Genomic DNA, 26,216 nt, shown 5'->3' with positions numbered 1-26,216 from the left:
GAAGGTGGGAAGAAAAAAAAAAAAAAAAAAAACACACCACCACCACCACCACCACCAATATGGCTAGTTTCTGATATTTTAAACATTGGTGAATGTTTAGAAGATTTAGAAAATTAATTTAAACATTGGTGAAAATGGTCTTTAGAAACTTTGAATTAAGACACATCTTCTTCTATCACCTGCTTTATACATGAACCGGTGCACAAGTCATTGAGTAACAACTCTAGCAGGTGGGCCAGCAACAGTCTCTCGCTTGAGTTGAGCAGCTTCACATATGATTTTGTTCAAGGGCATAAAGACCTCTATTGATTCCAACAGGAATATTTGCTTACACGCAGTCAGGTACACTCAGCAGTGCTGTGATGAAGCCTGGAAACTGCAGAACTGAACATACCGATAACTCCTTACTCACTCTCATACAAAATCTTGAGCCCATCTTCCAAGATCTATAAAGTCAGGAACTGATGTGACAGAGCAACCACGGATAAAAAGTATTTCTTTCTATAGCCAATGATATTAATAATTTAGTTCAATTGGCTATTTGCAAGCTACACACTGTTAAAATGATCTTACCAACTACAACAAGTGACCTAGCATAGAAATTTGGCTTTCTTCTTCATTTAAGCAGAATAGAGAAAAACCATAGGGAAGAGACAAGTGGTTTAGGCATACTTAATGGCCAGGTGTTCTAGTTTGTATCAAAGTAAGTATAAAAGGCAACCCATTGCCAACTTCAGGACAGCATTTATTTCACTGCAGTTATCTTGTTTTTATTTGCTCAACTTCGATTTGCTCAATCTGTCTCCTCTTGAGACAGCCTGAAGTATCACACTGCAAATCAACAATTGAATAGCAAAGCATCTGGACTAACACCACAGAAAAGCCCATGCCAACTGCACAAAATTTCAACCCATTTCAGTGATGTGCCACTTTATACATGGTTAGAGCTTAGCTTGAGCTAGAAATTTTGTGGTATGCAGGAGCTACATTGGAACAACAGTCCAGTTACGTCTCAAGCCACGACAGCAATGAAAACAAGCTTTATGTATTTTAAAGTACCCGAAACAACAGCATTCTAAGACTTATTGGGATGAACCGGCACAACAAGAGACATTCAGGAACTGTTGCCTGAAAGGAAAAAGAAAATTAAACAGACTGTATAAGTTTTGCTTTCTGCACTGCACGAAAAGAAAAACAAGTAACTAGCACAAATGACTGGGAATCTATTTTCCTTAAATACTCATATTTTTACACGAGACGTGTGATCAGTAACAGAAAATAAAACACAAATCTTAAGAAAATACAGACCCTAGAAGTGTTTATCTTTTCTAACACAGAAACATCCTCATTTATGTACTGAACTGCATGGAAACTTCCACTGATGTCTTCAACTTTGGCTCCTCATATAGGTGAGGGAGGCCAAAAGGATCCTCCAGGGAGTGATTCAGCTCCCTGTACTAGGAATACTTTATAATGGTTCAAGAAACTGAAGCCCTACGTGGACCGGACTCCAATGGAAAAATGTCCAGGTTGACACACTTATAAGATTTTAACAAATCTGTTTTTTATTTGGCAGAATATTTACTATTAGCTTAAATTCTAGGCATGTAAGAAAGGGTGAGGGATCTTATCTGTTAGACTGCATTTTCTAGGTACCATAAATAGGTAGCTCCAATCGAAATGTATTTACCATAAATGTACTGTATTTGGTTGCCCTGGGCCACTGAATTAACTTGCAAAATTCAGCCTCTAAAAGATGCCGTTTGTTTTAGTATGGTCTTTATTTTACAGACAGATTTTTTTTCTGCAAGATGAACTGGACGGGAAGGGGCAGTCTGGTAGCTGGGTTCCCCCCCCCCCCTTCTTTCTTTTCTTTCTTTCTCCCCTTTTGGTACTGGACCTCCTTTTCCTCCCAAAGCACCATTAGTTGAGGCACCTAGTTGTCATTAGTTGAGGGATATAACTGGTTACCACTACAGAAACCTACTACAAAATCTGAGCTCCAACAATCAATGGATCTTTCTTCTCTACCAGGATTACAAATTAATAAGGTTGTTACCATAGAGAAAACTCACTTATCCATTGAGATCATGCTGGCAAGCTGGGCAGAACTGTGATTATAGGCCACAGCACTTTCTTACTTGGTCCTTCCAGTTTCTGAAGGTAAATTGAAACTTTTTAGAAATACGTCACAGAGTAAACATGGGGAACTCTGAATCAACATCTCCACACTTCCAAGCATGTTTTCTCCAGGCAGAGCACAAAAAATGAACATCCACTTCATCACTACCACATACCATCACTACCGCGTGCCTTGTTCAGATTGTCTCTGTGTGCGTGATGACTAGCACTGTCTGCCTCTGCAGACACCCCTTCTGTTCCTACGCAGCCACTACGCTTTTCCTATTCCCTGCAGCCTATTCCCAAACTGTTCTGCTTTTAGGCAATCCCTATTAGCATGAGACACTGAAATCTGGTTTAGGATCTTCTCTATTCATGCAACGACTTGACTTATAGAAAATTCCATAATCCACATTCATAAAGTTTCTGATTCCTCTTTCTCCTCTTTACACACACTATGATGTTGCCAAGTAACCTTTTTTCTATATCTAAGCTTAATTTCTTCTCTATTCAGTTGTGCTTGGTTGGAAGTATTTGAAAGTGAGATACTGAAGGTTATTGTGTCCAGCCCATCAATTTATCTTACTCAAAACAGTCCTTCAACAGAAGCTTAATGAAAGTGGCGTTATTGCTAATCCTAAAGGCTCACATTTTCTCTTCATTTATAGCTACCGTACGGGAAAGAGTAATGCAAGATTTTTATTTATCACTGTATCACAAAAGGACTGGCCTCCCAACCTGTGAGATCACCTACCGCAGAAAGCAAGGAGCTACCTTTTCACGGCTTTTGCCTGATACCACTAGCAGGCTTCCACCTGGGCTGTGAACAACTACATCTATTCTTCCAGTGATCTGCTCACCCCACAATCTAACAACTGGAGATGACAGACTGGCATTTCTAATAGTCGTGCATCTCTTATTGCAGTTCAGCGGGATATAAGAAAACAATTTTTTCAGCCCTGCTCACCATGGGTCTCTGCCAAACCAGAACACGTACCTAAGAAATTCAGTGGATTCTTTACCAATTGCTTCAAACACAATGCCTCCAGCCAACTCTGACACACTTCATTACCACCAAAACTTCACTTTTTCAGTCTTCCTGAGCTGGCAGACTGAAGCATTTTACAGATTATTCTATCATTGCGTTGGAGAAAGCGTGCTCATGGAACGATACCGTAAATGCAATTCCAGCATAATTTATACGTTCACGTTTGGATTAATACAGTAACCAGAAAATGGGAAACAACATAAAGAAATATTGTAAAGTATTAAAATGAAAGAGGAGTTTTTGCCTTAAGTTAGTAAGCAAATTTGGGTACCTAGCTCCCACTAAGGTCAGCTGGTGACTGGTACTCATCTACCCTAAGATATCTTGTACCTTAGAAAGGCACTTAAAGCATTTTTTCAAAAGTTTATGTAAGGCCAGAGTGAAATCCCATAGGGCAGCTGAGCAATAACTGCTTTCTAAGATTATGACAGTAATGCAAGATTTGTCACATTTAAAGCATTCATGACAGGGGTTTAGGAATCAGAAATCTTCGTACGCCTCTTCGTACAAAGACCTTGCTGATCAGATCATTACTCGGCTTAACTAAACTGCCTTTACAATCAGTTGTTCCCATTTAGAATAAGACTTCCTCAAATGCAAACCTCAAATTTACAAGTCTTCAAAACAATGCGGTAATTGAATCAAATGAGAACATAAAGCAGACTGATTTGGCTTACTCATTGGCTACCACCGAACACTATCTTCCTCCAAAACCACAGCTCTCATGGTGGTCCCAGCACACCAGGGCCTTTTAAGGCCACACGCTGCAGTAAGAAAGCTCAGTGTTGCCCTCCTGTCACACTGGCTATGCATGCAGCAACCTGCACGTGGAGCTGGCTAGGCTGCTGTTACCTGGTTCTGGTCCGCTGTACTGCAAAGACCTGGGGTTGGCAGATGTGTAACTGCAATCTGTCCCTGTAAAGAGGTGATGAAGAAAGAGAGAATCTGCTATCAGTATCAAAATATTCCTGGCTACTTCTCCAGGGAGAAGGAGGGGAAGCAGGAAACGGACAGCTTCACTGTCCTACAAAGTGAAGAGTTTGGTCCTAGATCTGTTCCTCAGTCAGCCCAACAACGCGCGCTCCTTACTTCAGGATCATGCAGTGCCACCCATGTGAGCTTATCCATATCATCAGCTAAAGCTATTCAGGGATAGCTAGGTATAACAAAGCAGGCTTTAATCCTACTCATTACTCATGCTTTGTTCCAGATTTCACTATGAGCTACTTCGTCTAGTAGGGAAAAATTACCAGCTTTTACTGAGACTGGAGACAATATCAGAATAGTTGGCAGAACAGGGGGAGTGTCAGTGTAGATGTAGGTGGGAATCACCTTCCACTGAAGAAAGTGCCCATTACATTGCGAATGTCGCCCTCCTGCAACCATTTCATAAGTCAAGAGTGGAGGCATGGGGTCCTCTGACTATACTGTAAGCACTTGCTGATAATACAAGTCTACTCTCGAAACAACGAATGAGATGGTGCTCCCAAGTCTCTTTATCTTACTTTTCTTGCTTGTGATCAATGAATAAAACATAGAGCCCTGGCTGCACAGATTAAATTCTGGGAAACACTTCCATGAGAAGAGCCTTCACTCATGGATCTGCTCTGCAACTACGCACCAGCAGCAAGACCAAATCCAGCTCTGCTTTCCCTTCTTTCTTACCGTGCAGATCGCCTTTGTGGGAAGTCACCATTTGCCAATACACTAGAAACAGGTAAACTTTCGAGTACGTTCCCGTGAAAACAAAGCTGCTCCTGTCAGCTCTGAGCAACAGAAAAAAATTATAGTATGTAGTAATTTATTCAGATGCTCTTCTCCCCCTTTTCTTCCTCCTCCAAATGCATAGTTTACGATGTGGAAGTTCTTTACCCTTTTCAGAGATGTTCTGAGGCAGAGCTGGGTTTCATCTGACAAGGAAGCTCTCGTACATGAAGCCATGGCTTCATTTACATAAAAAATGGACACTGAAAGGTAATTAAATAATTGAACAATGACCAGCAACATAGAAGTTATCAAGGATGGCTGGATTCAGAAATTCATCCAGGAAAACACTGGGTCTTTCACACACATGGCAACAAAGGACACGATTTAGGATGTCAAAGCATGGAACAAGTATGCAAGCTGTGTATTTCTGCTCAAGTTTAAACTAGTAATGATGTCTTATAAATCAGCAGCAAAGTACCTCAGAGCCAAATTGGCAGTAGAGCCCTCCAAGAGACATAGCTGCAGGCAGAATTACACTGGGTACCTGTTTTCAAAGAAAACTCACAAAAGACACAAGCACCATTTTTCTGAAAGAAGTGAGGTTTTGATTCCAAAGCATAATTCTGCACAGATAACTTTAAGAGCTGAAAATACAGCGCTCTGGCTCTGTTGGTCGGTCCCCTGGAACGCCTATGTTTAGAGAGCTGAAGCCACAGCCTTTTCACTTTCCTGCTCACTTGGTTTTTGAGATAAGCAAGTCAGCCCCCAAACGTTCTCTTATAGCAGAATTCCCAAGAAAACCAATTCATCCATGAAGATAAAACAAAAATCTTAAAGTTCATCCAGGAAGAATTTCCAGTTCCTAAAGAAGAATAAATCACTCAGATCAGTGCAGCACCTATGCTGAATAAAACATTTACAGATGCACAAAGATTTCTCCCCTCGGTAAATTTCAAGCAGCAGCATTACTGTTTACAGCCCACTACTTTTTAAACTGGATTTGTTGTCTGTCCTACAGGTGAACAGAGGCAACTGCAAAAGATCACTTAATTTTACCCTTTCCCAGACTCACCAGACATAAGAAGGGTCCTGAGACACACATGGGCCCATGCCTCTCCCAGATTTTATCACAGTAGATACTGTTTTTTCATCTTTTAAAAATTTCTCCATTAGGTTACATCTATGCCTGCATTTGTAGGTTTGTTTTTATGACATCTAAATTAGCACTCATTATTGGTCAATTTAACCAACTCGTCTGTTTGCCATATAAAATCTGTATATGTTGCTGCACTTCCTCTGCTGTTTTGGAGGTCATTTAGAGACACATTATTCAGTTAATTTTCTGTATTAACAACTTATCTCTGTTATCAACACTTTCCAAAAAATCATCTGTTCTTTTTTCAGTGCTTTTACTACGCATAGTGACGGTTTTATTTATTTGCAATTTAGCCTCCTCTTGCAAAATACTCATTCTCTTCCTGCTAACCCTATTTTCAAAATTCGTAAATCAAATACTTTTTGAAAGAGACATTTGGCTCAGCATATTTATTTTAGGATCAAAATACAAACGTTTTCTGCAAGAAACACAAAAATTTTGTTTCTGAGTGCTGTTAGTTCCCTTTTGAGCTATGGCGATAATTTTGTCTGAATTGGAAAATGAAATCAACAGAGCCTCTATATCTTCATCTTTTTCTTCCTCTGAATGCAAACATCTGCCTCTACACATTCTCCCTCTGGCAAATGAAGTTCATGAGAAGAGAAGAATGGGAATTTCTGTGAAAACTTTTTGTTACTGTACTGACAGCATTTGTTGCTGTAGCCAAATCACACATCATTGCTGTATTTTGATATTATTTCTCTTAGATTCCCAAGTCCTGGAACTGAGTGCTCATGCGAGAACTGTGACTTTAATTATTTTCTTTTCCCCAAATAACATCAATAGCTCTCTCAGTTGAAGAAAAATGCATGAAACACACGAGCATGTGTTGCAGAGGTTCAAGAAATGGAATGAAACTAGAAGAGATGTGTAATCTTCCTTATTAAGGAAAGAATCTCATGAATATTAGGCCAATTTCATGATTTTTAATCTTACAGACTAAAAAAACTACACCAAGATCAAACTGTACACATGTCTACATTCTGGAACAAAAATTCAACATCTGGATTTAAAATCCTTAGTTCAAAACATTAACATAAGTCTTAAAATGTAGTGCCATTTAGCTTAGTTATCAGGCTGATCTGAATACTGACATGTTAATCAAGACTTGTTGCACTATCACATCAAAAACTAAAACTACAGCATGAGTGTGGAAGAGACATGACGTCCCTATTCCTCGTTAAAACTTATTCAAAATCGTTTAAGCTGCTCCACTCCTCCGTTACGATGGAGCAAGCGCTCTGAGCCTGCACTGCTCTACAGCTGCAGCTCCCACAGCTAGCCAGTGGCCTCCCTGCTAATCCTGGCTTGGCCCCTTTCTGCTTTCAGTACTCTGAAGTCATGCCCTGGATGTGGTTCCTCCGTTTTGCACAACTTGGAAGACCCAGGCTGTTCCTTTTTTTCGAATCACTCTTTATTTCTCACCATATCACCCTGATAACATGTCTCACACCCAACAACAGATCACCCTGCTGCAGGAGCCTCAGTGACAAACACGTGCACAGCGACAGTGCCCCCGCACCACACAGGCTGTCTGCCTGCAACACCCCACTGCCAGCCAGGAAGAGTTAGCACCCCTCCCCACACCCCAGGATGAAACACCAATAAAAGGGGCCTCATTGCGCATACACCAAAGCAAACAATGTACAGTCAAGACCAAGGCTTTCAAATTACAAAAATCCATAAAACCACCAATTAAAGTAAGGGAGGCTAGGGGACCGTTAAGCTGGTCACTGAGACCCGTTTTCCCCCAAGAACCTGTCCGGCCCCAGAGGTTTTATCCCACTGTCGCTCTCCTTTGCCTGTTTCCAGCATCAGCCATCCATGCTCTGAGCTCCACGGCCTCAGTGCACTAAGCTGTGCTTCCCTAGCCTGCTCCAGGCTGCTGGCTATACTGTGGCCCCAAACCCAGCTCAAATGTGCGCCTACAGTCTGTGCCTACTTGATGAGTCCAGCAGGCAATGGCACCTTTATATCCTTAATGTCATCTCTCTACACCACGCTGCCCCTCAAATACAGGGCAGGTCCAAGCACAGCCACAGACCCCAATCCTAGATGAGACTCTGCAGGAATGAGCGCGCCTAGTGATGGGAACTGATTTCAAAAGAAGTATGCACCTGGAAAAGGGGGAGGAAACGGGAGAATACCACAACCAGCTGATTAAAACTTTCCCCCCCTCTTCCTTAAGAAATCTTAGTACCTACCAGCAAATCCAGACACCACAGGTGGTCTACCATAACATTCCCCAGCCAACAGGATAGCAAACAACTTGGAGAAAGCAAGCTAGGAGTCACGGTACTGGAAGGAGGAATGAGCAGGGCATACGCTCTGCAGTAACAGCAAACCACACAGAGGTATCAACGGTTGCTTCAGCATCAACGCCTGCTGAGAGGGAGAAGGGGCAAAAACCAGCACACATGCTAAGGAAACACTATGAGCCATCTGCGAGCGGCCTCGCCAGCACCTCTGCCTTCCCTCCTAACCACTCCTCTCCCACACCTGCCTCCTATCAGAGAGCTCACTTAAGCTTCCCCAGTAAGACACTCCTGGTGGCAAACATTTAAGCTCAGCATAGATCTCTCGTTGCAGTCTGAAATCTTCACACAGCCCAAGTTCTGAAATCCTATATAGATGCATCTATTTATAGTTGTACATAACTTTGCGCTGTTTTCTCCCTCCAGCTGAAAACCATCCATTTTTCCCACCATTCAACTGGCAAACATCCATTAGCATTCCTGGGGAAATAAAGGCTTATGAATAAAGAAGGGCCTGAGCCATCCATCTTCCATGCTTTTTTTTTTTTTTTTGGCAGATGTAAATATTGAGGGGGAGAGCGGGGAACCTAGATCGCATAGAGTTCAACCTGTCATTACTCAAGCTAGAGGTAAGCAAGTCTTACATTATACCTAGTACGTTTTTTGTTTTTTTTTTTAAAAAGAAAAGTTGTGACCAAGCACCAAAATCTGTCAGTCACACAGGATATCCACCTCCAGAGCAACTGCGGTGCATTCCTAGGAAAGAATCTGTGGTCTTGAAAACTCACTCCAATTAAGTCAATAATTACATCATTTTGTAACTTTAATTTTAAAATTCCCACCAAAACATGCCTTTTACAAACATTTTTAAACATTTTGGCAAATGGGTTAACTTTTCAATATTTATAACTGGTCTCCTGATCTTGAAATGGGAGCTACGAAAACTGTGATCGAGAGGACAGGCAGGCTATTCGATTCCACTGGAGCTTTTCTAGTTGTATCCTTTGATGAAAGGAGAAGTGGATAGTCAGCAACTTCTTACAGTACACCCTCAGCCCAGCAAACAGATATCCTGACATTTCCAGCCAGAAAAATGTGTGTTCATGTATGTGTGTGTGTATATACACATACACTCATGGTTGATGATTGTGTGATACAACACGTGCTGAATAACACAAAGCCAAGTACTCATTTCCTCTCAATAAACACAGTGAACATCACATATAGTATTACTTTAGTTGGCCACTGTCAGCCACTAGTTGTTTAACTTGTATATATTGCTGCTTTTGTTAACTTGAGGCCATTTTCCAGCACGGTCAAACACCAAGAAAACATTTTCCTTCTCTGCCTAACAAGCAAAGGACACCAAGACCTTTCACCGCTCTCACTGGCAGATCTTACTTGTACACGCGTGTGCATCTAAGAACAAACTACTGCAGGTTAGTTACAAGCTCTTCTGGAAATCTCCACGCATATGCGTCGCCCATCAAAACTTCTGAGAGAGTTCTGGAAACTGTAAAGCAGAGGTCTGGTATTTATTTCAGAGGTGCCTTTAATTGTGTCACCATGCAATGTGAAAAACCCTACATTTACAAACCCACATGAGGATTCAATGCATCACGCAGCTTACTGCTAACATTTCCAACAATTATAGCTGCAGGGAAACGATGGAGCTTTTTATTACAGGTTGGGGAGCTGCTTTATTTCCAGTGAAATTTATAAGATTAAACTGAAAAGACCTACACTATCCACTGTCATCATTTGGGCAAACTTAAGAAAACCTGCCTCATGAGGAAGTTACAGGAATATATCTTCTCAGCCTGATATAAACCTCAACTAATTAAGAGTCCTGACTCTGTTAATCCCAGATTCTGGGCAGTAAAAAAGCAGAAAGAGGTAAAAGCCAAATTTTCTATGGCGTTTTCTGGAGTGGCCAATAGTCCCATGCTATTTTTCTGAAGTGCCTAACCTCCTCTGATATTAACGGGATTTCAGAAACTGAATTGCTTGAGTGCTTTTGAAAATCCTCTTAATCATCACTTTGCAGATGAAATTTCTTTCCAGTCAATAAAATATCTTGTAGAATTTGGGTGCAAGTGGCTTTCTAGAGGTTACAAAAGCAAAACAGTACTGAAAACGACAGCAACATCAGTATCAGAATCACTCTAAGGCCCAGGCAAAAGTTTCTGCTTTAAATAAAATAGTAAATTGTGGGTTTGTGCTAGTATGGTTTCAATTAAAAGTCATTAAAAAGTACTTTTCCCACATTCTTTGTTTCTGTTGAGAGACTCAGGGCAGCTATAAATTATATCAAAAAAATTCCCTCTTTTGCTGATAAAACTTCACCTACTAGGAAGGTATGTCAATAAGCTCTGCATATTGAAGGAAAATTTTTATTTCCCGACTATGAGCTCTACAAACACTGTCTCATTACACATACTTGGAACGTGAAATCTGGAATCACAAACCCTGCAGAGATATGAATTTAGAATCCAATTTTCAGGACAACGAGATTTGAAAGATTCATATTTTATATCTCAGCTAGAGTGAGGCTAAATTAATGTGCAGCATCTCTCCAATTACTACAATTGCATGAGTCATAAAATAGGGAGGACCTATTCCTAGGGTGGAAAAAACAGAGAAGGCTTTTGTAATGGAAAAAATCCAAAATGAACTGATCTCCTGGATAAATTTAATTTAATTAGTTTTGCTCTAACTTGACACTTCAAAAACGCCATATTCCCCAGAAATGAAGATGATGTGGGTCAGAGGGACAGATGCAGACAATTACTGAGATGATTTATAGTCCCAACAAGGTTCTGACAAAAAAAGGCCACTGTAACAGAAATTACTGCAGCATACACTCTGCTTTTGATGCCTATTTGTATTACAAACGAAATACAGAATGTCCTAACGTGTGCAGAGTCCACTTTATCACCTTTGAGGTGATAAATTCAGCAAAAGAGAATAAATCTTATGTATTGAGGCAACTGGACTTGGAGGTGTACAAAATTTGCAGGGGAACTGCGTAACTTTTAGAATTAGCTTCCTAATCTGAAACCTGTCTTCATGCTTCAGAAGCAAATACTCATTGCTTTGACATCCACAGGACTGAGCCTAAAGGGTTTGCAGAAAAACACTTGAGGTTGCCTCCGATTTCTTTTTCTTCAATATATACTTGGTCTAAAGTATAGTAACTGCTTGAAATTTCACTGACTTTCACTTGAGGAAATTATCCACGAGTTAAATATACAGTGTGAATAAGAAACTCTGCACACAGCCTTCTCAATGATTTTACTTTCTGACCTGAAGGTATCACCATCCCAGGGATGTGATGCATTTCAATCCCCATGCAAGCAAAGCCCTAGCCTTCTTCTGAACTGAAAGCACTAATCATGAGAGTATCTATCTCTTCTGCTCTGCCTTACAGTTCCACTTCCATGGAGGAGATGGAGCTGAGGACACACACACACACAAAAAAAAAAAAACAAACACTGTTCAAAGGAAGGACAACTCTGGGCAAACTCTTATTCCTATTAATTCCTATATTGAAGTTACTATGTGCCCATAGTGCCATGAACGTGCCCATGAAATTCCCACAGACCTGCAAGTAAACAGAGCAGACCATATAACCCAAATAAAGGGAATTTCTTAGCATTCATACAGCATGTATTATAAGGAAGTAAATGGCAAGCACTGTCTACTAACTACAAAATCCATTTGTTAAATCTGAACCAGTACAGCATGCATACAAAGGTACGCATACAAACACTACATATCTTTGTGGAGAAAAAAAGTTCCTGTGTGGGGTGAGATACCTAAGGGAAAAAACCTGTCTCCACTAGGCTGCGTATTTTCTCCTGCATCTAAACTCTGACAACCTTTTTTAAGATTTTAATAGTGAAATGCTTCTCTGCGCATCTAACGCTGTGCTCCTACTAAATAAAACTCTTCATAATAGCCATGCAGTCTTAAAAGGTTTGCATTTTTGCCAGTTTCATGTATATAAAGTATTTCAGCCGTTGTCAAAGGTTTCTGCCTCTAGGTCCTCTTTTTAAGCTTTTCTCCAGGAAAAATGATATTTAGTATAAACAGCAATTTAGCTCTTCTTCTAATGTTAAGTCCTTGATTTAATGGGAATAGAGAGGAGATTATTAACTAGCTTCTACCAACAGCTATACTACACCAAAATAAAGGTTCCTACTCAGCATCCTGGTGGCCAAAAAGCTCCATACATTAAAACTCTTGATTGAAACGATATAAGCTTTCATATTATTTACAGTCAACGCAAATAGTCTAATAATATTCTATACTCCTTCTAATCCCATTGCCATAAATTGTTATACCAGTCACTCTGTCTAAACTTGAGTATCTCCACCGAGGTTAAAGTAATTATTCTAGATTTAGATTGGCAGGCAATCCAAATCACACTCAGAACATCTCGAAAAATATGCATTTACTTCATATTTTTTTTTAAGTAGGAAGAAAATGCCAGAACTAAGTTCTGCTCTTAGGTGCACTCTTAAAACTTCACTTGGGCATCAAATTCTACTGGATATAATTTTGCACTTTTATCTTTTTATCCTTTATCTTTCTCATGCAATTGTCTTTGTTTCAGCTCACACCATCTCCCTGACATCCATTTCTAAAATGAAGCCTAGTCATAGACAGAACTGGATTCAATCAACAAAATACTGCAATTCCTTGGTGATTGGATTGGAGAGATCTATAGTGCCGTGCACTGTAGATACTGAAAGCAGGTTCTTTTATTTGTGAAAGACTGTGCCGAATACATTCCCAGCTCAAAACATTATACCAGATAGCTTTCTCTCTCTTTTCTCTCTCTCCAGTATTAACAACTTATGACAAGGAAATCACAGGCCAAACGGTATACATTCCAAAATATTTCAAGATACAAACATTGGTTTGAGGGGAAAAAAAGCTTGGTGGATAAAGCTATAATGGAGGAGGAGAAAAAAAACATAATGTCTGCACTGCACTAGCAAAACACCGCATGAACAAGCTTCCGCTGGAGACATTCCTCAAAACTGCACAGTTCATTCTGCCTTGTTTTCTTTCCTCCCTCTGCTTTTTTTTTTTTTTTTTTAAATCTCCCTCATTATTTGGTGTTCTCATACAGTTTCTCCTGAGCAATGATTACTTGGCTAATATACTATTTGGTACTTAGGCAAACAATATTGTGAGAAGCATTTGCTGCATATACCATCAGGAGATGTTATCAATAACGTAGTTAATAGGCAGAGGTTTCGTGGGCAACCACAGTGTTACAGGTTATCTTAGAACATTTCATTTTGCTTATACTTCTGCCTTAAAAATTAATGAATTAAAAGTCCTCAGTGGGAATATCTGGGGCATTCACACTTATCAGAAGTGTTACTGACTTCTGCAGTCAGCAGTTATCCTTACTGTTATTTATTTTAAAAGTACCACCCAGAAAAATCAAATCCAAAAATGAATTACAGTCAAGACAGGAATCTGCCTTAGGGATACTTTTAGAAAATTCAATTTAAAAAATGTATTTACCTTCACTTTTATGCCAGGAAAAAAAGGAGAAGGCGAGGGGACTGAATGATTTTGATTGCAATATTATCCGCAAGTCAATTCCAAAGCCAAACAGGCCGAAACCCTTCAATATGCTGCTTCTTTATGTGAACAGTTGTAAGGTATTACCATGTATGACTCAGGGGTTCTTGTTAATTATACAAACCTGCTCAGCAATCACTTGCTAATTATACAAACCTGCTCAGCAATCACTTGCTGTGCAACACAACACAAAACCTTGAAAATTTTGAAATCTAACTGCTTTCCAAATCAACCTGTTGTGCAGTATCAAAATCTCAGTTCCTGTATCAGAAGTGGAAGAGCATTGCAGAAAGTTATTTCTAGGCCAAACATAAAAGGCAGATGCTTTGCAGCTTTAAAATTTAGAAAAAAAAAAGTATTACCATGAAAAGCTCTAGGAAGGAGGGAAACAAGCTGCATCACATAACATTTTATAATACAAAATGAGATGCAGGCAATGTAATTTCACTTACGTGATTCAGTTACAAGCAATGCAAATGCAATCTCACTGATTGCGCTTTAAAACAAAAGAGGGAATTTCATTATTTCCACCGTTGCATCAGACAGGCAAAATCACGCAATGCCCTATCTGCATTAGAACAAACAGAAAACACTGTCTCACATTTAGATTAGAATAACTTAAGTGGGTGAAATTAATCCCACTGCAGTGAGTGCCAGTAAGATGTAAACTGAGTAACACAACATCTCACGCAATCATACTCTCACACAATCAGTGGTACATAAGGTCTGGTGCACAGAGGTGAATTCCACTGAACTTTGCTAATAACGAACTAAACACAGAGAAATCATATCTTGGATTCCCTAAATCACGAGTTAAAAAAGAATTATGCAAAAGGATATTTTTTGTTGTTTTTGTTTACCTTCTGGTTTCTTAAAGCTTAAGAATATGAGGAGGTTACTGTGAAGTAAGACAGGCTGTGAGATAAATTAAAAGTGCCATAGCCTATCCTATATGACTCCCCAGGGAGTCCATTTATCAGCAACAGTTGTGTTTTGTGATTTAGCTTAAGCACTTTTCCTAGGAAACGTGAGTGTCCACACCAAGAGGAATTCCAGAGTACCAGCTGCAGAATAGCCTTTTCTGAACTACCTGAATCCATTTCCTTGTATGGACACATCCTCACTCTTGGTTTTCATTTTCACACTTCTCTGTGCACCTAAGAGGAAAATAAACTTAAATCTTTCTTTGCATGTATTTTGAGAATAAACTACTGTAAATAATAACTACTGCGAAATTCACAATAAACTGCAAAGCTCACAAGAACAAAATGCATAAGTATATAAAATATCAGGGTGCAATCATCATCACTTGTACTAACTTGTGCTGGTTTTTTATTAATCAAAAACATTTTTGCTTTTGCTAGGAACATTTGTAAAATTGTACTCATCTACTCATCCAGAGTTATTTTTCTCCATGTGCAAATGAAATACCAGCTCTTTTCTTTGTCATTATGGAGCAGGAAAAGAAAGATACATTCAGGGGACTGAATGATGGAATTTCGTGACAGCTTTGCAAGGTTGTAGGGATTTTTTTTTTTTTTAATAAAAGTTCTACGAGTTTTCAACCCCCCCCCCCCCCCAAAAAAAAATTACTAAACATTCTGTAAAAAAGAAGTAACTAAAATTTCCCAGCATCCCTGAGAGGCTGATAAGTATTTTGGTATTTTTTAAGTGAAGAAACAGACAGGCTAATTCAGTAAATTGCTCGAGGAGACAAAAAAAAAAAAAGAGCTGTTAAAACCTGGGAACAGCTGTCATTTAACCATTTCTTCCTCCACATCTGGATCCATTTGTTTTTTTAGTTTTCTTTACGTTTCTGATTCTCGCATTGCCACTGAAATGTCCAGCTGGACAACATGAAGGGCTTGGGCTTGCTGAAGTCAAAGTTCACACTGACCGTAATGGTGCAGGAATGTGAGCTAAGTGAAACTATTTCTTTCATATCAAGATATCAACAATTATCAATATTGAACAATATTAGTAGTTAGATTCTTAGTTCTGGGATTACAGTGACTAACTTCCTACAACCTTTCTCCTTCTCCCTCCCCCCTCCAAACTTTTATGCAATCAAGAACAGCAGAGTCGCAGACTGGTTCATAAAAAGACTGCCCTCCCAGTCAAAACTGATAAGATATTTCAGTCCATTTCAAAAATGCCTTCAGCAATTGATTATTCTGTCTAGCTCTACTCTAGTCGTTTTCTTTGACCTACAAAATCCTGAAGTCCTTCATCTCCTGCTGACTCTAAGACTTGTGAATAACTACACCCTTAAAGGGCAAGCCTAGCTCTTTCTGGAATTAAGAGGCTTTGGTCAACCCACCTTCCAGAAACTTGACTGCTCCAAACTTTTTCCTCAAGCATGGCTTTGAGGGCTGCTGTAGAAGCTGGATGGGAACATAGTCAGTGGCTTTCTAGCACCAACTGCTTTCATGTAAGAAACCATCTTCAGCACTTTTTTTTTCTCCATTCATATAACCTACAGTAAAGAGGAGCTCAAGGTTTTTTTTTTCCATGTCAAATAAAATTTGTCCAATTTTTTGTAATGAACCTTTTTTTTTTTTTTTTTTAACTGATAAAGAGAATATCATGCAGTTCCAAATAGCTGTGCTGATCTGGTCCACACAAGTGACATTTTGTCTAAAACAGCACAATCCTGAAAGACCATTTGTCACAGAGTTAATATCTTGGTGTGGCTATGATTCAATGCTTGTATACCCTCTAAAGTATATCACCAAGGATAGTTGCAAATACAACTTAGCTTAACAAGCACGTGCATATCTTTTGAAAACCAGCTAATTGAAGTGGCTGACAATCACTTGCACAGCCATCAGTGACCTGCACTGTGTCACATTACCCTTTCCCTGTAAGCCATTCTTTCTCCTGTACACACAGCGTGCACGTACACACAAGAGTGTGCACATACACACAAAAACACGATCCAGAAAGTTACTTTGCCCTTGACCTTTGCCAAATAATCAAATTAGCTTCACTAATAATTCTACGTCCAGAGAAGAGCCTGAATTACAGGCTTGCCATTTAACTATTTCTTAATATGAGGCAACCTGACAGTTGCACCATAAGGCCCAGCACCTCAGTAAGTATGGGCTTGCCTAGCTGCACTTGCCTCAGACAAGCCAACTATTTGAAGGGAATCTAACCTCACAGGAATTTAGCAAGTTCTCTGACTTGCGGCACGTGCCGCTCACTTTTCAGTTCCCAGCCCAATGGTAAAAATGCAGTTCCAGTCCAAGCATGATGGGTACATGCCTGTATGTGGAAGGATAACTGCAGTATGGCGCAAAGGGAATTCAGCTTTGGTATATTTAGTATGAACTGCCACCAGTTTAAACAAGCTACCCACTGAGGGTAATACAAAGTACAGCCATTTTCACATTTGGAAGTAAGTGCAAGGAAGTGCTGTTGACTTCATACACTATGCTGCGATTTCCTTACCGCTTAGATAAGCGGAGGAAATAGTTACCCTGAGGACATGTTTTTTTCTCCTGGTTTTCCCTGGTGGTTCCCAGCCTGTGATTCTTGATTTCACGAACGTCCCACAAAGCCCTGTTTCATGTGAGCTGACGACTTGTATCAGGAAACCTATCAAGATTATTGCCTTCACCATCAATCCCATTCACAGATCTGGCCATTCAGAGGATAGCATTATAAATATTACACAAGCACAGATTTTGGCCCTCCTTAAAAGTCAGCGTATAAAAAGCGAGGCAGGGATGTGCTTCATGAGTACCTCTGAGGTGTAAGGCAAAAAAGGCCTTCTCTCACTCCCACTAATCCAGAAGCTACACCGCCAGCCCGCAGGTGGTTGGCTTGCCCCAACCCCCAACTGCTCCTCATTTCCAGGTATGTTTGCAGTCAAACCTATTCTCAATCCAGTTCACAGCAAAGCTGCACAAACAACTGCACCAGCAGAATGAAAAAAAAGCACAGAGCAGCAGCAGCACAGGGCAGGAGCAATGTCCTGAGCAAGTACCACAAATGAAAACTTCACATTTGGAAACAGCAGCCTAGAAAGGAGTTTTCGCAAGACAGCCTAGCAGACCTAGACCTCAATGTAGACCTCGCTGCTCTCCTGCACTCCTCTTGCCACTTCTAGTGTCACAGCTGCAGCCACTGACTTGGATAAGCCCTGGAAGTTGTGACCCCTCCACGAGCCAATTCAGCTCACCAGACTAGCAGATGATCATAAGTGCAACTGAAGCAGCAGGAGTATTTGGGTAGGGCAGGAATGAAGGCAGTGGACTGCTCCTCTCAGCAGAAGCTACATGCTGGACTGGCACAGCAAACCTCTGAACTGTTAATCAAGCATTTCTTTCTTCCTATTAAGGAAAAAAAAAAAAAAAACTTGGTGTAATGAGAATTTACACTATTTTCAACCACAGTTTGATCTTGCATCGTATATTCGAATCTTAGACAACTTATTTTGTTAGAGATAGTATTAGGCTTGGATAGGAAGCAGGCTTCCTAAACAGACAAAATTAAAAGCAAACAAACAAAATGAATGAAGAAGGAAAAAATAAAAACAAATAATTTTAACATATTGAGACATCCAGAGATCTGACTGGAGTTTACCGTGCTGTGTTTGCAACCTTCTCCATATATTTCTTTCCCAATGTCTCTCAGACATAACCATCTATGCTTTTCTGTTCTCCATTTTTATATTTTCCTTGAGCAAAACTGTCTCCTTACACGCTGACATTTCTTTTAACTTTCAAAGCAGCACGTGACAACATTGCATATGAAAAATACGGTTATGCTCTGAACAATTTTGCGGCCTTTTTTTTTTTTTTCTTTCCTACACCACTTGATTTTTTCCTGAGGGACAGACTGACATGAATACCACAGGAACTGCCAACTCTATGAGAGGAACATTTCAATCAACTGTTACAACTAAGAATTAGACCTCGAAAGTCCAATGGCCAGATGTTATTTCATGCCCTTCCAATAACCCTACAGCATGGCTATCACTGCCACTTCTTATCTTATCGCCATTTCAAACACTGTCTGCTGTGGTCGGACACAGAGTAAGACCAAAACAATGATGTTAAATGAACACTTCCTCCCAACTCATTCTTGAACTTCTAATGAAACCGATCAGCCCTCAGTGTGATAACAAACCATGCTGGGATTTCCCTGGCTTTAGAAAGGAAGTCAAAAAAGTGTCAAAAGGAAGCAAGCTTCCAAAGGTATTATATTACTGCATGCAGACATTCCTTCTGGGCAACAAGTAAGCATTACCTGCATTACACACGTATATATGCATACATATACACAAACTATACATATACGCACACACACATACACACACGTATATATACACACCACATGAGTATGAACTATACACTGTACTGTTTTTTGATTCCTTCATTTTTATCACAGAAGAAAAGCTGCGTCAAACTCCCCTCTGTTACACCTGGTGAGCAGAATAAGAAGTTTAAAGGAGGCTACTCAGCTTATGATGTTTAAAAGGCTGAAGTGGCTGGGAGTTTTCCAGAGTAAAGAACTCAATGTTTGATAACTTTGTTTAAATTCAGAAAACTCTACACTAGAAAGTGATGTCAGTTAGAGAAAATTACTTCTGCAATGTTCTTATAACAGCAAAGGTCTGGTACATATTAAACAAAATGAAACAAAACAAAAACCCAAACCAGGAAGGAGCAAGTCTTAAGTTTCTTTTCGCCATCCAGCTGCTTGCTATCAGAGTATAAGCTTTTTTACCAACATAACCTGTGTCCTCATTTCCTGGATTTGTTAACATCATTAACATTAGAGCTATACTAGCAAACTTTACTAAAACAGATTTAGCCTCTGTTCAGACTAACTGTCCTTTCTCCCAGGGGAGCCACAAGTAGGACCTCTAAATGCGGATTACATAAGGTTTTCAAAGGGAAAAGAACATCCTGTCCAAGGCTCCATGTTACGAAGACAGCTTTTCATTCATCCCATCCTGCCAGGTCAGCTTTAAGCGGGACCCTGCTGACTGCCCTCACAGCTCCCCCAGAGGCCTGAAAAACAGAGAACGTCCAGTGAAATGATTTTACAGTTCAAAATGGGATATTTCTTTTCGGTCATTGCACTGGTGGTTTGTGTCGTCACTCATTACGGCAGGGAAGCCAGCAGCGCAGAATTCTCAGTGCTTTAAAGCATTAATCTGGCCCTGCAGAAAGCCAGTGTCAGAACTCCCACTGATCTCCATCGGTGTACTCAAGCCCTTAAGGGTGTAGTAATTATCTCCGAGTATTCTTGTAGCTTTGAACAATGGTGGGAAATTCTTTACCTCTTGTTCAGAAATCATACAAAAGTCTCATGTGGATTCATTTTAGCTTTGCAATCCACCTACACACTGAAGTCTGAACACCTTTAAAACTATCCAACACCACAAGCTACATAAACCAGTAACTTAGATATCTCTGTCTCATGAAGAACTTCCGCAAGGGAACTGCAGAGTCAGCCATACATTAAACACAAGGCCGTTACTGATCAGTGTGGGCACATAGTTTGATGACCTTTTCTTTCAAGCAGCAGTGCCAGCCTCAGCAGCTCTCCGTCTCCTCTTGCTGTGAGGGGTTCCTGCTGCAGCACTCTCCTCGTTGGGCTGGTACAACTGTTTGCAGGGAGAGATGGTGAACAGGCCTGGAGCTACAGGAACTGGGCTACATACAGCCTCTCTCCCCCTCGATCCAAAGTAATTCTGAATTCTCAGTTACATTAAGTGCACAACACTGACACACGCGGGAGAACAGCACAGCAGTGTGAAAGGAATACCACCACCACTAAAAAACAGGAAGCAAAAAAGCCCTCATAAAATCACAGCTTAATGCATCCATTGTCATTATAGATTCAGCAAGCGATGGCTTAAACCAGCTCTCAAACCACCGTTGATCTTATGAGGATTGTTAATTCTAGCAGCTTAAAGCTTCCCTAGCTGCACCCTCACGTTGCAGCTCTTTGTGAAACCACAATGCAAATCAGACTGCTAAACCACGGGGGGAGTTTAACATCAACTGAAGGAAGCGGTCAACTCTGACTAGGTGTGGGAAGAAGAGATCGGTGAATGCTTTCCTAGTCTGGCTTCATGGTCATAGCTAGTATTATGTGGAACTGTCTTGCTTTTGTAGCTCAGTTTAAGAAAATATTTCACAGCACCTTACTGTTTCTGTAAGGAAGACTTAAGCCCAAATCTTAATCTCATTAAAACTGGTAACAAAATTCACACGCACAGAGGTTGCACTTCACGGTTTCAAAATCTCTTTCAAACAACAACAACAACCTGGCCTCCTGAATGTATACGATGGGCTGTGTGGCTTAGTGAAAGTGCAAGTTAACAAAAATCTATGCTATTATTATTTATTTTCATAAATACTTAGGTCAAGTGCTGCAAAGCAGCATCACAAAAAGCTCCTTCTAGGTTCACTTCAAACAGACAGTCAATAGCAGCCACCTTCTTACTGATAACTGCAGGGAGCAGAGGAATGAGAAGGCAGGTAAAGCTGTCAATACAGAGTTGTCTACGTTCTTCCTCTGTAAAAACACAGGCTCTGTAGAAGCTTAAAAGTCCTTTCTAGCCACGGCGTCACTACTAACAGCTAATGTAATAGGAAATTTTAAGTCAAATAGCGTATTAGCCAAAATAACACCAATAAATTGCAAAGTTGCAAGGCTGAGCATAAAAATGAAAAACACTAATGGAACACAGTGCAGTTTGTTCATACCACGTGCAGTGCAGAATCATGCATAATGTAACAGTGCAACTGCTAACAGCAGGCTCACAGAAGATAATTTACACTTGTTTTTATGGACATGAGGAACTGATCTTTGAAGTTGTCCCTAATGAGATTCTGCTTGGCCCTAACAGCATCCTGAGAGAGTGCGCTGCTTTTCACCCCTGCATCCAGTGCATATTCATATAGAAGAGCACAGACTTTTTTTTAAATTGCACATGTGGATTGGTGTCCCCTCATCCTATTTGAAAGTAAGATTCTCACAGTAGGGGGAATACCTACTAATACATCTCACTTTATCTTCAAGTGTTTTTATAATTACCCATCCTACCTTTGCCAATTACCAAAAGACACACAGGAGACAATGAATGAGGTTCCTTTTTTCTTCGTCTGGTTGAACTCCTAACTTGATTAAGCCGCAGGGTCACAGTGACATTGCACCTGTATCAGACATCACGGAAGACACGTCCAAAACACAGTCATAAGGGCTTCCTCAGAGAGCACAGATGCCTAATTGTGCAACAGATCAGAAAACTCTCATTCAGAAACACAGGCAGCAGCCTTAGGAACACAAACAGAAAATATTTTTCTGTATGCCATAAGTAGTAGCTGCTTTAATAGTATACCTACCTTTTTATACATGTCTTTCCAGCTATGAGACCTGCAAGAACCATTCAACTAACATTACTAAAATTTCAAGTCACAACTAATGCAGTAGCCAAAATGCCCTTCTACATATAGGAGATACTGTGGTATAACTACTGCAAAATGGCAACTGATGGGATGCATAATACTCACAGAGTGTGGGAGGGAAGAGAACAGACCTTAACGTAGGCACGCTGCACACGCAAGTCACATCTGGTACCATAACCCTTCCACAGAGCAAAAAGGATTCTCCGAGAAAGTGACACACATTTTACAAGACTTGTTAAACGGCAAACGGTGTTACTGCGTAGGAACGTTCTGCGTGTTCTAACAAGCGTCATCACCCGCTCCGGGGCGGCTAGACCTGCTCACCCACCTTTCATTTAAAGAAAAAACTGCCCTTAGTAAAACAAACATCACAGGAGAACCATCTTCGTTTTGGGAAAAGAGGAAGTCAAAATCATCATATAATAAATACAGGGAACTGAAAAAGTGCAAGTAAAAATCTCTGATTGCACTATCCCTTCCTGAAGACACAATTAACAAATAAGCAGAGTCCATCAGGCACCTATTTAACATATTCCCATTGACCTCACATCTCAAAATGTTTCCAACGCTGGACATCAATCTCTAGACCTCCGAGAAAGGACCAAAAGCCACAACTATATTTTGCAATGAGAAAAGAGCATGGCAGATCAAAATGGCACTGATCATTTAAAAAAGCAGACAACAGCCCCTCCTAGGAAGGCAGGCAAAAACCCTGCTCTCCTGTTCTGTCCCTGTCACAGCCAAGGTATTAAACCATGTCTGGCAACACATTAAATGAGGACTGCCCAAGTTTTATTCTCTCCTCCACATCTCTCTTACATATAGCCACCCGCTATATCAAAGTTCGGGACTATCACAATTTAAAGTCAATGAACTCAAGTAAACTAGAACTGATTTACACTTAGATTAATATACTGGAATGTAAACTAAGGCAGTCCAGGAAACCTTTTCATGTCCCATTCCAGCGCTCCTTCCGCAAGATAACAGTCTCCATGAGGGTGCAAAAATCAGACAGCGGGGACAGTAGCTCCAATAGTCATTCATTGCAACTAACACTTAATATACTTAAGTTACACCATCAGCAAATCAACAGTTTAACTCTTAGCACTCTGCCCTTTTCTTCTTGGAAAATATAGGAGAAAAATCCATAAATTCTTTGGGCACACCTGTCAGCACAGTTCATGCCCTACAAACATACAGTGTATTGCTTAGGATTAGATGACTCAAGGGACAGATAGTCGGATATGTGACTTTTCCTTTAGAACTCATTGTCTAATCTGACCCTAAACAAACAAAGAAATTCTATAACTAGACAGCTGTTTAGTGCCTTAAATAAAACACAAAGGACTGTGCTCTAGCTCCTATAAAGATGTTCACATAACAAAGAATACCACTATAACTAGTGTTATCTGAAGAAACACTAGTTTCAATGGATATAGAGACTCATCTACCCTCTCGCTTCCACAGGAAGTCCCTACAGGTAAGAGACGACAGTCATTTGTGGGAACTTATGAGGGAAGCTTTAACAGTAACTACAATAGCTCTGTGTGCATACGTGGAGAAAGAGAATTTGTTCCCAGTGCAAACTGCTTGACACTTCTCATAAGCACACCAAGCCCAACAGAAGAAAAATTGAAAAGAATTAAAAAAAAGTGTTATCTTTAAAGTCTTTAGGTTCTGGGCATAGCACTGAAAGGTTCAAATGACCTTCCCTCAGTATGTTAACGTACAACCTCTTGGTCAGCGTTGCGAGATTCCCTTGTGAAGAACTACAAGGCATAAGACTAGACGCTCAAAAGCTAAAAAAGCTTTTTGTTAGGGAAATAATAAAACACACATAAAACTTAAAGACAGGCTCTGATACTAATACTGGAGCAATAACGTGTCAGACACTATTGCTGTACTTCATGCTAGAACAAGATTGCCTTTAAACACATATGCAGGCATTAAAATCATAAATGAAATACAGCCGCAGGTGCAAGTTGCGGTGAGAACTATACTCTAAGCCAGTATCTTATCTCTGGTTATTTCTGGGTATTTGAGATCATTTATCCATTTCTCATCTTTCATTTATTCTGCTTCTTCCTTATAGCCACTGTATTAGTCACCTCTAATACATTCCTCCTGCATTTTATTGGGCATGTGTCTGAACCCTAAAGAAATTGTATTGCCTCTTTATAAGCAGATATCCAGAAAATTGCCACTTTTTGTACCAAAGCTTCTATGGACCTCCATTAATTTGAACTAATCAACCAAAAAAAACTTCCATCAGCTTCCTGACTCAGTGTGCTTTAGTTTATCCCGTTTAACTCTACATTGAAGGAAACGATTCCTAAAAGGTCTTTTCCATTCTGGAGAATGCTGCTTAAAACCTTCTAAGAGAAGTCCTGACTGGCGGGCTCTTGCATATCTTATTGTAAAATGATGGTATGAACAGACTACCAAGGAAGCTAGGTGATTCAAAGTCTATTTTTCACTTAAATTAATATTCCTCTTGCCAATCCAGACTGAATGCAAAGATTCTTTTCAGGAAAATGTGTTCTGTATTATTGATATCTAAAATGAATGAGTCTGGAAACAAAACAAATTCCTCCCAAACACAGAACATTTTAATTTCCTTGAAACTGATACCCGAATTTCCTTTCTCCTCTGGCTCAGAAAAAAATGAACCCTCTACTCTACTTACATTTCAAAAACACCTCGTTTTCTCGAAGGTACAGAATTCATGGTAACAGATAACTAACAACAAATGGTGAAAACTCCAAGAGTTAAAGGTCTTCATTGTGGTGCCAAAATGGTATATCAGGTTCTGAGATGAACGGTATGCGTAATCCTTCCATTAACACAGTGGCACTGTCAAGACGTAGCAATACAAAGTGGCCTAGCAAAACACTGTCAAAGGTCACAGTGCAAAAAATACATGTACCACCCCTAGAGAATCATCATCATCGTTTTAATTCTCAGAGGGTGTCTGAAACTGGCATTGCAGTATCTGATCTGTGCAGCCTCATTATACTGACAGCATTCCCAGCAGAAACACTGTGCAAGAACTTTGTACAAACAATTAAAACACCCTCCAAAAGCTCTAAGAGATTGCAGTGAGTCAGAATTCTCCCTCAGGAAGCCAAAGAGCGTGCAAAGCTGAAATATTTCTATTTTCAATGTATAGAATAATCATGATAGCAGAACAAAATCAGTTGTTCGTATAAATAAGCCTTCTCTTTCAAAGCTGCAAACAGCATTGTTTAACAAACAAAAGATGAAGATCAAGCTAATGCCAAGAAAAATACAATCAGAATGAAAACAATTTATTTGAATAACTTCCCAGTACTTTCAAAGATTAAACCTGTCTGAACTCCATACACCATTTTTAGAATTACGTATTTATTTAGCTTTAATTTGTTCCCTCCTTCCCACCAGCATGTCTGCCACTAAGTGACAATGCAAGGAAAGGTGAATGCTGGCTGACTTGAAATTTACAAAATAATAAAGTTTTTAATTATTATAATCTTAGGTGTACATTGTTAAGAATCACAGTTGAGAAATTTCTGTAAAAATCACGGCTTAAAATTGAGGAAGTCACTTAACTTGGCATCTCCAAGTGAACAGTATTGTCCCACTGGAGGCAGTAAGAACGTCATCGCTACATTTAATAGGTAGGGCTCTTATTAAATATGCTGAAATACATGAAATTATAATTCTGAACACTGATTTTCCCAAAAACTACTGCTTTGCCATTTACAAGAGAGAAAATAACCCTTAGGTAATTCTGTCTGCTGGCCAAAAGTGAACGTGCTTTAAGAAACAAAAATGCCTAGAGTAATGAAAAAGTAATGATTTTTTCTCTGTACTCCCCTCATAACAAATGAGCACGAGGGAAGATATACTGGACT

At 39.9% G+C, this 26,216-nt stretch overlaps 1 protein-coding gene across 6 annotated transcripts in view; it reads right to left on the bottom strand.

Moving 5' to 3' along the window:
• The window catches only part of MPPED2 (metallophosphoesterase domain containing 2), a 121,193-nt gene that overhangs the window by 75,070 nt on the left and 19,907 nt on the right, over positions 1-26,216 (bottom strand). The gene's annotated exons all lie outside the window — the stretch shown is intronic.

This window comes from Struthio camelus, chromosome 5, assembly GCF_040807025.1.
Source record: "Struthio camelus isolate bStrCam1 chromosome 5, bStrCam1.hap1, whole genome shotgun sequence".
NCBI classification, from domain to species: domain Eukaryota; kingdom Metazoa; phylum Chordata; class Aves; order Struthioniformes; family Struthionidae; genus Struthio; species Struthio camelus.
The sequence above is the reverse complement of the archived record's forward strand: the minus strand, read 5'-3'. Positions and strand labels throughout refer to the sequence as shown.